The sequence below is a fragment of the Nannospalax galili genome, unplaced genomic scaffold, assembly GCF_000622305.1.
Source record: "Nannospalax galili isolate Female #2095 unplaced genomic scaffold, S.galili_v1.0 scaffold768, whole genome shotgun sequence".
In the NCBI taxonomy this organism is placed as follows: Eukaryota; Metazoa; Chordata; class Mammalia; order Rodentia; family Spalacidae; genus Nannospalax; species Nannospalax galili.
Genome location: NW_008360317.1, coordinates 8,400,275 through 8,412,776, shown reverse-complemented (window position 1 = coordinate 8,412,776; position 12,502 = coordinate 8,400,275). Strand labels below are relative to the sequence as shown.

Here is a 12,502-nt window from a genome sequence, read left to right as displayed (position 1 = left end):
TTATGTCTATGTATAGACATGCATCCATGTTCTATTTTAGGGATGACTATTTAACACTTAACATGCATGTTGCCATTTAGTTAGGACAATTATTTGTCTTTGAAAATATTGAGGATCAGGGCTGGAGAGGTGGTTCAGTGGTTAAGAAACCTTATTTCTCCCACAGATACCCTGTGTTCAGTTCTTAGCACCCACAGCAGATGACTCACAACTACCTGTAACTCTAGTTCTAGGGAATCTGACACCCTCTGGCCTCATCAGGTACTTGTTTGCATGTGGTGCACATAAACTCACACAGGTACACACACATAAATAAGAATGAATAAAATAAAATTTTAAAAGAAAACATTGAGAATTCATGACACAAGGATGCAAATTATATTTAGAAAAACTTTTTTTTTTTTTGAGACAGAGTATTATTGCACAGCCCAGGCTGGCCTTGAATTCAAGGTCCTCCTGCCTCTGCCTCCTGAATGCTGGATTACAGGTGTGTGTCACCACACCCAGCTAAAGCATGGCTACATCCTTGACAATACCTCAGCTTCATTGCGATCCAGTCCACAATTTCCCGGTTGAGCAAAGATTGCAGAAGTTTCCAGTTTTTATCAAATGTTTGCGCTGAACTTTTGTTAATTTAGGCTTTTGTTGCTCTACTACATAGATTTATCCTCAGAGATGAAATCTGGGCAAAGTATAGCTGAGACTATGCAAAAGACACTATTTCAGCTACATTTGGGGTGGATATTCTTTTGGATTAAACCTTATTTGCTCAATAGCTTTTGTTGTGAAAGGAATATTCTAGATTCATAGCTAGTCTCTCCAAAATTCTGCCAGAGGAGGAACCATTTTATTCACCTATTCCTGGAAGGGGGCGACGCTTGTCCTCATCTATAAGCCTCAAACAGGAATTTGAACAAACCTACTGACTGTGGCCTAAGAGTAGATAAACAACTGCAACAGCTCATGGAAGAGTCTTTAGTTCAAACGATCAGCTTTATATTCTTAGCTGATTGTACACTCTGTCCCTACGTAGCCTGGAAATGGGGAAAACTGGAGCGAAAACAAAGCAGCAGCATGTTCACACGTGGGTCACAGGCCCGGTCTTGCTGGGCCTCAGAGATTGGAGAGGATTCCCATAAAACATGGAGATAGAGGCCTAGGGGGAGCAGCCAGAGGGGATAATTGCTTGAGCTTCTGAGAGCTGTCAGTAACATGCAAAACCAGGAGGTGTCCATCAGCACAGGAGCCACATTGGCAGCTAGGTTTACTAGAAATGAGGCCATTTAAGACTCACCAATGAAGCCCAGCTTCCTCCTTCAGAGAGGGAAATGACCATACAGCAGGCAGAGGCAGGAGGATTGCGAATTCCAGGCTAACATGGACTAAAACATGAGATTCTGTGAAAACTGCTGAAGTCACTCAGGAGAGACGCAGCAGTGCTGTTTCATCTGGAGCTGTGGGAACACTCACTTCTCCAAGTCCCTCTTGGAAGCTGGACTGTTGGATCTGAAGGTGGCCATTCCCCCTGGATTACAGAAAGGAAGGCCTCCAGCTGACTGCTTTTTCCAAGGTTCTTAGGTCAAGAAGAATTACTCTGTGACTTCTTGTTGTTCAACATACTTTTAAATATCTCCTAGGAGTAGAAGGGGTACATTTAACTATATTTTTCCTGTACTATCTTACAAAGAGCAGATTTTAATTCAGCATCCCAGAATAACACCTAAGTAATTTTTAAGACAGTTTGTTCTCCCAAGGAGATCACAGGTACAAGTTCTTCTGAAAGAAGAATCTCTGAATCTGTGGTGACTGCTTGCTAGAATAGCACGTTAGGAGCTAGAAGCTGGGGCAAGTCTAGAACCATCCCCAGTGGAAAAAGGCCCAAGAGGTCAGCCCAGTCCTCTCAGGACCTGAGTTCCTGCCAACGAAAAAGCAGAAGTGGGAGGAGAGAAGATGTGTTACCTTGTTATGTTTTTTAGATATTATTATTATTACTATTATTATTATTAATATATGTGCATGAGTGTTTTGCCTGCATGAATTTAAGTACATCTTTGTCATGCAGTGCCCACAGAGGCCAGAAGAGGGTGTCAGATCCTCTGTTCAGTGGAGTAACAGAAGGCTAGCTGAGCTAGGTCCTCTGCTTTTTTAATACATGGATTCTTTTTAAAGACATGAAGACTGGTTATCATTAAAAATGTGATGCCACAGAAAGAAAACTTTAAAAATCCATGCTTGACTCATAAAAAAGACAGATGCAATAATTCATATGGGAAAAAGGAACTTTTTAGTCAAGGGATAAACCACTGCAAAATGTGTAACTCATAGGTCCACATCTTTGGAAATGTCCTTTGATAGTGGAATTTGAGTTTTATGCTGCTTATAATTAAAGTTTGGAGTTAAGTTTCTTCAGGGGGAGAAAATAAACTGTTTAAAGCCAACACCTTGTTTCTCAGGAAGTAACCTGGGGCAGGGTTTTATGGCTTTAGTCCCTGGCTGGCACTCTCTTCCTAATTTTCAAACTGCTTCCAGCACTTCCTCTTTATGGCGGGGCTGAGCTTCAGGCACTGGTAGAGAAGTGCAGACCTGCCCTGGCCCATCTCAGCTGTAGACAGGCTGCAAAAAGCCATAGGGCAGTGAGGATGACAAAGGTGGTGGCAGGAGCTGAGTGCACTCAGATGCTGGCTAATTATAAATAAGCCCAGGAAAACTGAAATGGAAAACACGAAGAACAACCAGCCTTCTGAAGTCATAGCCACATCTCTGTTAGCCAGCACTGGCTAACAGGTTAGAAAGAATCTTCAGGAATCTTTTGAGTCAAGTATTAAGGACATCCATTATTAATAAAGTCATACACATTTATGACCCATGGACTGGAGAGATGGCTAGGTGGTTGGTGAAGGGTGCTTGGTGCACAATCATACAAACCAGAGCTCAGATTCCCACATGACAAGCCAGGTGTCCTGCAAATACCTGCAACTCCAGCGCTGAGAGATCTGAAGCTGTCTCAGGTTCATTCACTGGCACACACACACACCCATACACTCATGCACACACACACACACACACACACACACACACAAACAAATAAAAGCTTTTTAAAAAATTGGGGTCAGTGAGGTGGCTCAGCAGGTAAAGGTACTAGTCACCAAAACTGACAACCTGAATTCAATCCTGGAACCCATGTAAAAGTGAAAGAAGATGGGGTGGGGGCTGGAGAGATGGCTCAGAGATTAAGAGCACTGGCTGCTCTTGCAGAGGACCCAGGTTCAGTTCCCAGCACCCACATGGCAGCTAACAACCGTTTGTAACTCCAGTTTCAGGGGATTTGATGTCCTCTTCTGGTCTCTGTGGGCACTGTATGCACGCAATGCACTTACATGCAGGAAAAGCACTCATTCACATAAATAAAAAGAAATAAAATTTTTTGAAAATAATTTATTGAGAATTTCATACACGCATATAAGGTGTTTGGATCAAATCCACGCCCACTCCCTCCCCTCCAACTCCTCCCATATCTCCCCATCACTTTTTTTCTGATAACTTTATGTACTCTTTCTTTCTCTTTGATTTTTTTTTTTAATGGGGCTTTTGGCTACTCTAACATTCCCATCTCTGAAGAGGTAACCCTAAAATCTTTTAAGGATTAGATAAAAGCTCCCAAATATTTTTGACATTTTTGGCCTTTGGAACAGAGTATGTTGCTAAGAGGCCCAAGGACATTGTGAGTTTTAGCCAAGAAACTGGCTACGTTTCTTTGGGGTCTTTTTTACCCTAACTGAAGAAATAAAAATTTTTTTAAAGTAGAAAGAGGGAAGCAACTTCCTAAAGTTGTCTTCTGGCCTCCACACCCATACGGCTTACATACACACACACACACACACACACACACACACACACACACACACACACACACACACTTTGAGAAGCCAAAAACTTCACGGCCTACCTGCCTCAGTCAGTTTTCTGTACTGACAGTCAGTACAGAATAGAGCTCCTCACACCCACCTGGTAGAATTACATGTGTTTGTGACTTAGCAATAGGGGCCTGGATGGTACCTATGTGAATTCTATGCATTTATGTGTTAAGGCAAAGCTACTGAAACAGTACAGGGTAGATGCCAAAATACACTGCCCTGTAAAACAAGCCCAACAAATCATGTAGACAGTCATGTCATGAAAACAACAGGAAGTTAAACTTCAAAAAAAGAAAAGCAGTCATTGTAAAGCACAACCAGTACAACACAGCACTGATAACAAAGCTTCTCCCTTCAGATTAAAGGAATTCCAGCTATGCTGTGCCTTCCAGAGGCAACCACTGAGCCAATTTCTCAGTAAAAGTGACTTCTGTCTAATTTTAGTGCATGCACAATAAATTATACTGACTCCTAATGACCTACTCCTTAGGCTGCAAATAATTGGACATTAGTTCTCTATAAAAATGAAAGTGTTGAATATAGTTCTAGTAATACTTTAAAAGAGACTGCTATCTGAGGAAAGGAAACGTCTCCACATTCTAAATACAATCAGAAATTTATTTTAGCTTCATTGTGAGAAAATCATGACAATAATTATAAATAATAAAATAGTAGCAAGGTTGCCTGTAGTTCATTCAGGAGACTTGAACTAAGCCCCTGCTTAGTGGAGGTGGGCTATGTATTAGGGAGCACACAGGTTTTGTCATTCCACCATCATGAGCTCAGCTTCATTAAGGCCACACTTCTATTATTATCACACTTAACGCAAACTTTGGAGTCAGGGTAACGCTTGGATCCAGTGGACCCCTTGTTGGCCATTATTTACTATAAAGCATATTTGTGAAGCATTATATCCTTCATAATGCCAGTTAGTATGCTGCTACTGCTGAGCTGAGTCAACCACAGAACCTCTGTAGTGCAGTCTGGACAGGCCTACCTGCATCTCTGCTGTTCTCCAGGCCTGAAAGGATGGATTTCCCTTGCTTTACCACTGCAGGTGTCCAGCTCTATTGTGGACAGGGCAATGCCAGGTCAACTGGCTGGCTAGCTCTGCTCTGGAAATACTAGGTTGACTTCATCATGTGCTTGAGTGTGTCTGTTTCTGCAGATAGAAATAGCATGGCTCAGGAGTAGCGTTAGCACGTGGAATTCACCCAGGAGCCATCCCTCCTTCACCTTGCTTTAGAGTTAGTTGCCTTGGGGGTTAAAGGTGAGACTTTTTGAGAAAGGTGGTAAAACATTAATGATTCGTAAAATTCTTTCTCTCTTGCTCCATCAGTGAACTGGGTAATGTTTGCTCTATAAAGGGCACTGTGTTTGCTAAGGGTAATTTGGAATTGGCAGAACAAATAAATGTCCTCTTAACTTCCTGCTGCCCCTAGGAGCTGCACTGAGGGGAGTGTGGCAGGGGAGATCAGGAATTTGACAAGAGTCTTGTCACTCCTAAGGCTGGTTTTAATCAAGCCCACAGGGGGACAAATGCATATTTTGTGAGAACTGATAGATTACTGAGATGTTTGGAGCCATGAGGACTTTGCAGAGCCATTCCCAACAGCAGAGCATTTAGACATTGAAATCTACTCACAGCAAATGCACGGGCGAGCAGAAGGCTAGGAGACTGACTTGCACTGCTGGACCCTGAGTTCACCTCTACCTCCCAGACCTCTGGGTGAACTGGGACCTTGGACATAGTCTGCATCTAGGATGTGATGTGTTTGTTCATATTCTTTCTTCTGGCATGGAGAAAGCCCACAGTGAGCATTTGCAGAGCAAACAAATGGTTTCTGCCACCTGCTCTACACCATGGCCTGCTGTTTCTGTGGCACTTATTGTCTTGCTGGGGAGGCACCGAAGGTGTGCCGGGGCACAAATGGAACCAGGATGAGACCAGTGGAATCAGAAGCTAGCATATAGAGAAGTCAGCACTCCCTACAGGAAGGGAGGCCCTCATGGGTTCAGGGCGGAGGCTGGCAGGCACCTCTGTGTCTCCTGGGCAAAGATCAGGTATCCAGGTGGGTGTGGACACATGGTAGTGTGCCTTCAGGATATGGGAAAACTTGTTTTAGAAATTGGTCTGATTTATGTCTTGGTCTTCCAAGCACATGGCCAAAGGCAAAAAAGGACTTGAGGCTATTAGTGCCTATAAACATCAACACCACCTTGAGCCGAGGCTTTTCTGTTTTCAGTTTGTGGTCTTGAGACTTGGCCTTCACCAACACAGGACAGGCTTCTGAGAAGTTGCCTGCCTTACTGGAAGTGCCTGATGGGTCCTGATCACCCTTTAGACAGAGAAAGAAAAGCCCAATAAGTTGTAGAATTTTGACCACAGGTGTGCTCAGACCGGAGGCTCTTTGCCTATTTGAGGGCTAAAGTCTGTACATAGAAAAGGCACACACACTTCACCAGTCACAGCTGAAGCAACCTGAAGCTTTTCATTGTTGAAGCTGTTTATTTAGAACAGCCCCGGATCCACAGCTAATATGAACGTGAGGAACAGCAGCCATCAGGACTCGGGCAGCAGCTGCTCTGCCCATCACCCCCTGCCAATCTGTCCCCAGGATGGGCAGCAGGCTCACCATGGTTCATAAAACTGAGTGCGTGTTGTTCCTGTTGCGAAGTGATAAAAAGCTTGTGTGGCATGATGGGCGCTTCAGGGGCAGCAACACAAACCTTAGAAGCATACAGACTGATATTCCAGAGCCTGTGGAATCATCTTTGATGAATTACATTCATAATGAGGGTGTGGTTGCCCAGCATTTGGCAGCATCAGAGAGCAATTAGACTAATTTCTTATTGTGCTCTAATAATATAAAAATCCAAAGCCTGTCATTGAAGCAAATAAGAAATCTTCCTGGATCATGATTAGCCAATTTGGCTGTTTACTTTAATCAAATCATAAAATAATGATCAAATTGGATTTGATTATGTGCCTATAAAGATAACCAAAAAACCAACATAAGAAACTGTCAGTCAAAGTCTTTTCAGACAATAGCTAGCATTACAACATGCCAATGACATTTTTATCAGGTAGTTAAGTTAATTACTTGTGGTAAATGTGTTAGTGGGACAAGTATAGATTGCTGTCAACATTTGCTGACCACTTTAAAATGCTACCCGACCATATGGGAGGAATCAAAGGTGTAATAGCATGCAATTTATTTACACCTGCTAATGTCATATAAAATCCAATAAAGAATTGGTTGGAACCTGTGTGTCTTTTTCCTACCACAAGATGGCGCTGTATAGTTTTTGTTTTCTTTTCCCTCAGAAGTAGCGTATGTTCCCATGTAAAGTGTTGCCTGTGAAACAAAGCAAACTCTGGGCCACTGCAACATCAGAGCAAGACAGTTAGCTGAAACCAGTGACTTCCATCTCCTTTCCTCGCTGAGTGAAACTCACTCCTTTCCACACAACCCCTAAGCACCTAGCGCCCTTGACTCCTCCCCATCCTAGATTAACAGGGCCTGGATGCTGTGCCTTTGGCAGGAGCTGGACTAGTTTTGCTCACTGCTGTCTTCTCAGTGCTTTTTAAAGCCATGTATACAATTGTACTTTGAAACTCTGGATGTGTTTCATTATGAGCTACTGGGGGCTGTAGCAGTGGCAAACACACGCAGAACCAATGTCAATCCAGTTTGCATCAAGCTCCACTCAGGTGGAGCTACCTGACATTCTCCCCAGCAAGGAACAATTGTCAAACTTTCTATAATTTTAATACATGATTTATTTCATTTGGCTAATTCTATTGAAAATATGTTTCCCAATTCCTCCAAACTTGTATCATGTAAAATTTGCTTTTGGTTAGGAATAAGCCTCAGTCACATCCTATCATTCCTAGGCCATATCCACTGTTCTGTCCTTTTATTTATTTACTTTTTATTTTATGCGTATGAGTGTTTTGCCTACATGTGTGTAAGTACACCACATGCATGCAATGCCTGCGGAGGACAGAAGAGGGCATCAGATCCCCTGGAACTGGAGTAAGGACTGTTGTTAGCCATCATGTGGGTGCTGGGAATCAAATCTGGGCCCTCTGCAAGAGCAGCCAGTACTCTTAATGTAGAGCTGAGCTATCTCTCCAGCCCCTTACTGGGTGTTTCTTTTGTTGTTAGTGGGCTACAGTCAAGAGTTTTGTCCTAATTATATATTGCCACACCATCATACTTGAGTAAAACAATAGCATTTAAATAAAGTCAATTTTGGTAAAATTATAATACTCAGAGTATTTTTTGCAAATGTAACAAAAAGACTGTTGTTTCAAATGATCTTGAAAAAAAATCCGTCCTTCAATTTGTTCCAGACAACATTGTCCTAATTTCCTCCTAGATTTATACAGCTTCAGTTAGACTAGCAAAATAGAATTACAATAAAAAGTTTGCATATGATGTCAGAGAGCTCCATCAAGTCCCTCACCAGCCTTGCTATGAATAAGGAGCAATGGATTGCCGCACCCTCATGTTTTTAATGTTTTAACCTTTACAGTGTCACTGGCCACAGTTTTCTCTGTGCTTTTCCCAAACAGGAGCAGCTGGAAGGCTGTGTACTGCTGAGCATCACTGTGAGACTGGCATAGCAGGCCACACAGACTCCCAAAAAGCATCTGAAAGGACCAGAAGTAGCTCTCACACAAAGCCCTCCATTCAGGTTTACCATTTACAGGTTCAACCAACCAATGATGAAACTTTTTTTTTAATTCTAAAGTTTCCAAGAAGCAAAATTTGAATTTGTGGCATTCCCCACACAGCATAGTGTCAAAACTCTTCACAGACTATTTACATTGTATTAGTTATCATAAGTAATCTAAAGATTGAAGTATGTAAGAGGGGCAAGTGAGATGGCTCAGTGGCAAAGGTGCTTGCCACTAGGCTTGACAACCCAAATTCAATCCCTTGGACCCACACAGTAGGAGAGAACCAACTCTCACACGCTATCCTCTGACAACCTCCACGCTCACACTATGGCACTTGAGCCCCTTCCATCCCCACAAATAAATAAATGTAATTTTAAAAATAGTTTTTTAAAAGTACATAAGACACCAGGCAGATAGCACATGTCTTTAGTCCCAGCACTGGCAGAAGCAGGATCCCTGTGACATTAAGGGCAGCCTGGTCTACATAGCAAATTCCAGGCCAGTTGGGGCTACAGGTAGACCCTGTCTCAAAAAAAAAACACAAAACAAAGCAAAATGTTCATAAAACATAAGAGTGTGTAGGTTCTTTGCAAATACTCCATTGGGCCTAGATAATCTCTTTGGGCACAAGACCCAGGTTCCAATTCCAGCATCCACATGGCAGCTAACAACTGTCCATAACTCCAGTCCCAGGAGATCTGACACCCTCTTCTGTCCTCCGCAGGCATTGTAAGACAGGGATTCACTTATATGCAGGCAATACATGCAATACAAAAAAAAAAATTTTTTTTAATCCACTTCTGCTCACCTCTGGAGCAAGAATATATTTTTTGGCGGTAGGATCATATAGTCCACCCTTGAACTCACTCTGTAGCTGAGATGACCTTGAACTTGGATCCTCCTGCCTCCATTCTCAAGCGCTAAGATTATGGATGTGAACCTCCTATACCTGGCAAAGCTTTAGAAATTGCTTTTTGCTTGTTTTCCGTGTTGGGGCATATAACTCAGAGTGTCCTGCAGGTGGAGCAGGAGTTCTTAACTATGGGCTCGTCTCTGGAGCCCATGAAACCGGTGCTATATTTTTGTTTTGCAAGTATTTCCCAGAGAAAGGATTCTGCGGACCAGCTTCAAATTGTAGAGATGCAGTGTAAGGATGATAAAGGAAAAGCTTTGCCTGTTTTTCCTTCTCTCCACTTGCTAGAGAAATCATCTAGACAAACCAGTTGCTTTGGCCTGTCTCCTTGAGGTCTAGAAAATGGAAAAGCCAAACAAACTGTCCATTCCACTCCATTCCAGCTGCAGCTACAGGAAGGCATTTTCTCTTTTTAGATTCCTTTTCTCCCCGGGAGTGAGGGTCGGGTCCGGTCAGAAGCAGGCAGCTGTCCCTACATCTGCTCAAAACCCTGTGTTTAGAAGACACACAGTTGAGCCCAGATGTTTGTTCTCTTCCAAAGATAAATGGATATTAGTAGAGGCCCTTCTGAGATTCTTCAGCAAGTTTGAATCATCACACAAATGAAAGCAAGGCTCTTCCAGGATCCAGCTTACGTTCCCCAACAGGGCTCCAGATGTCCTGAGGACCACACAGACCCTCCCTCCTTCCTTCTTCTCCCTGGACAACCCTCCACCTAGAGAGTATCTGAAGCTGGCCCAGAGACCAGCAAGAAAGGACTGGTCCCAAAACTTCCCACACTTTCTCTTTTGTCTTGCAGTGTCAACCAGATGGGCAGAGAGGTTAGGAACCCCTTGACCTTTGACTTTAGATTAAGATAAGTCCAGGAGTTCGAATGTTCCAGAGAGAGAATCTGCTTCAAATTTAAAACCTCCCTGGAAGGGGCTAGAGGCTATCAAGCTGCTGCCAACTGTCTGGGCCAGGGGCCTCTGCTCTCCCACTTCCTCTGTGCTACCTTCTTTCTGCTTCCAAGGGAATCCTGGCAATGCCTATGCCTGAAGGAAATAGGGCTGTATGATTTAGGTCCCTCTCAGCTATTGCAACAGGATCTAGTTGGCTTTATCTGACCTCTGCCCTCACGTCCTTATCACCTACCCCCCACTAACTAACCTAATCACTTGGCAGCCAGCAAACAGGCCCTGCCTACTTGGTGGCTTTTTTTAAAAAAAAAATTTATTTATTATTTTTATTTTATGTGTATGAGTGTATTGCCTACATATATGTGAGTGCACCTGTGTCATGCAATTCCATGTCGTGCAATTCCGTGAAGGTCAGGATGGCTTTGGATTCCCCTGGAACTGGAGTTAAGGATGGTTCGTAGCCACCATGTGGCTGGAGCGATGGCTCAGTGCTTAAGAGCACTGACTGCTCTTGCAGAGGACCTGGGTTCAATTTCCAGCATCCCCTTGGTGGCATTTTTAAAAATATATTTTATTTTTTATTTAATGTGTATGAGTGTATTGCCTGCACCCATGTCATGCAATGCCCATGGAGGTCAGAAGAAGGCATTGGATCCCCTGGAACTGGAGTTACAGACAGCTGTTAGCCACCATATGGGTGCTGGGACAGAATCTGGGTCCTCTGCAAGAGTAGCCAGCGCTCTTGACCGCTGAGTCATGCCTCCAGCCCCTGCTTGGTGTTTTTAGCAGCTGCCTACAGATTTTCTCTTTGATAATTTCTGAGCAGGAAGAAAGATTTGGGATTGATTACAATTAAGACAGCAGAAGGGCCTTAGTAGGTATGTGGGACTCAATGTGTCCAGAGTAAAGTGATAGGGGCATTTGTGAATCACTTGGACAGGCTTTGGATCACTCTCATGCACCCAGTGAATCCGAAGACCACAACCCTATGGTGGAAGAGAAGCATAGTATCACAAGTTTAGAAATACAAGAGAGCAGCTGGGTGAGGTGGCACATACCTTTAATCCCAGCACTTGGGAGGCAGAGGCAGGTGGATCTTTGTGAGTTCGAGGCCAGCCTGATCTGCACAGTGAGTTTCCAGCCAGCTGGGGCTACAGGGAGACACTGTCTCAGAAAAGAAAAGAAAAGAAAAGAAAAGAAAAGAAAAGAAAAGAGAAGAGAAGAGAAGAGAAGAGAAGAGAAGAGAAGAGAAGAGAAGAGAAGAGAAGAGAAGAGAAGAGAAGAGAAGAGAAGAGAAAAGAAAAGAAAAGGAGAGACAGACAGACAAGAGAGCCTGAAGCCCCAGTACTGACAGAGCCCTGACCCACAGGTGAGCTCACAGGTGAGCAGCTTTCCCTCTCCCTTATAATGGGCTCACTTCAGCCTCTAAGGAAATTAATAAATGCTTCCTTTTTTTGTCCTGAGTGAGTGAATGTGTCAAAGATTTTAAAAAGTTGGTATGTCCTGCTCTGTGCTCTATGGTGGGCATACAAATGACTTTGTAGTTTCACACAGGATGAAATGGGTGCTGTTGTAATAAGCATGTCTATGTGTGTCTGCAAGGAGAGTGCTTGACAGAGCCACCTGGGACCTGCATGTGTGGGGACAAAAGCTGGTGCTAGAGGGCAGGAAACTTAGAGCTGAATTAACAGGCATGTGGTCCCTTAGACAGGGTCAGCTGATACAGCGAGGCCTGTCTGAGGATGGTGCTGCCTTATCCTGGAGTATAAACAGACCTTGACAAGGGGAACTAATAAGAGTGAATTTAATATAGAAGTTGGTCCAAAACATCTATTATGATTGAGGAAAAAAACAGGAGGGGTATTTCAAAGCTAAGCCATAGGACAGAGAGAACTTGTGAAGTACAGAAGGAAAAATTTAAGAATTCAAGGGTTGAGTGTGGTAGCACATGCCTTTAATCCAAGCCCTGTGGAGGCAGAGGCAGGTGGATCTCCATGAGATTGAGGCCAGTCAGGTCTACATAGTGAGTTCCAGGCCAGCTGGGGCTATAGGGAGACCCTGCTTCAAAAACCAACAACAAGAAGAG

At 43.5% G+C, this 12,502-nt stretch overlaps 1 protein-coding gene across 1 annotated transcript in view; it reads left to right on the top strand.

Moving 5' to 3' along the window:
• Window positions 1-12,502, top strand: part of Gtf3a (general transcription factor IIIA) — a 59,254-nt gene that overhangs the window by 25,199 nt on the left and 21,553 nt on the right. The window lies entirely within an intron of this gene.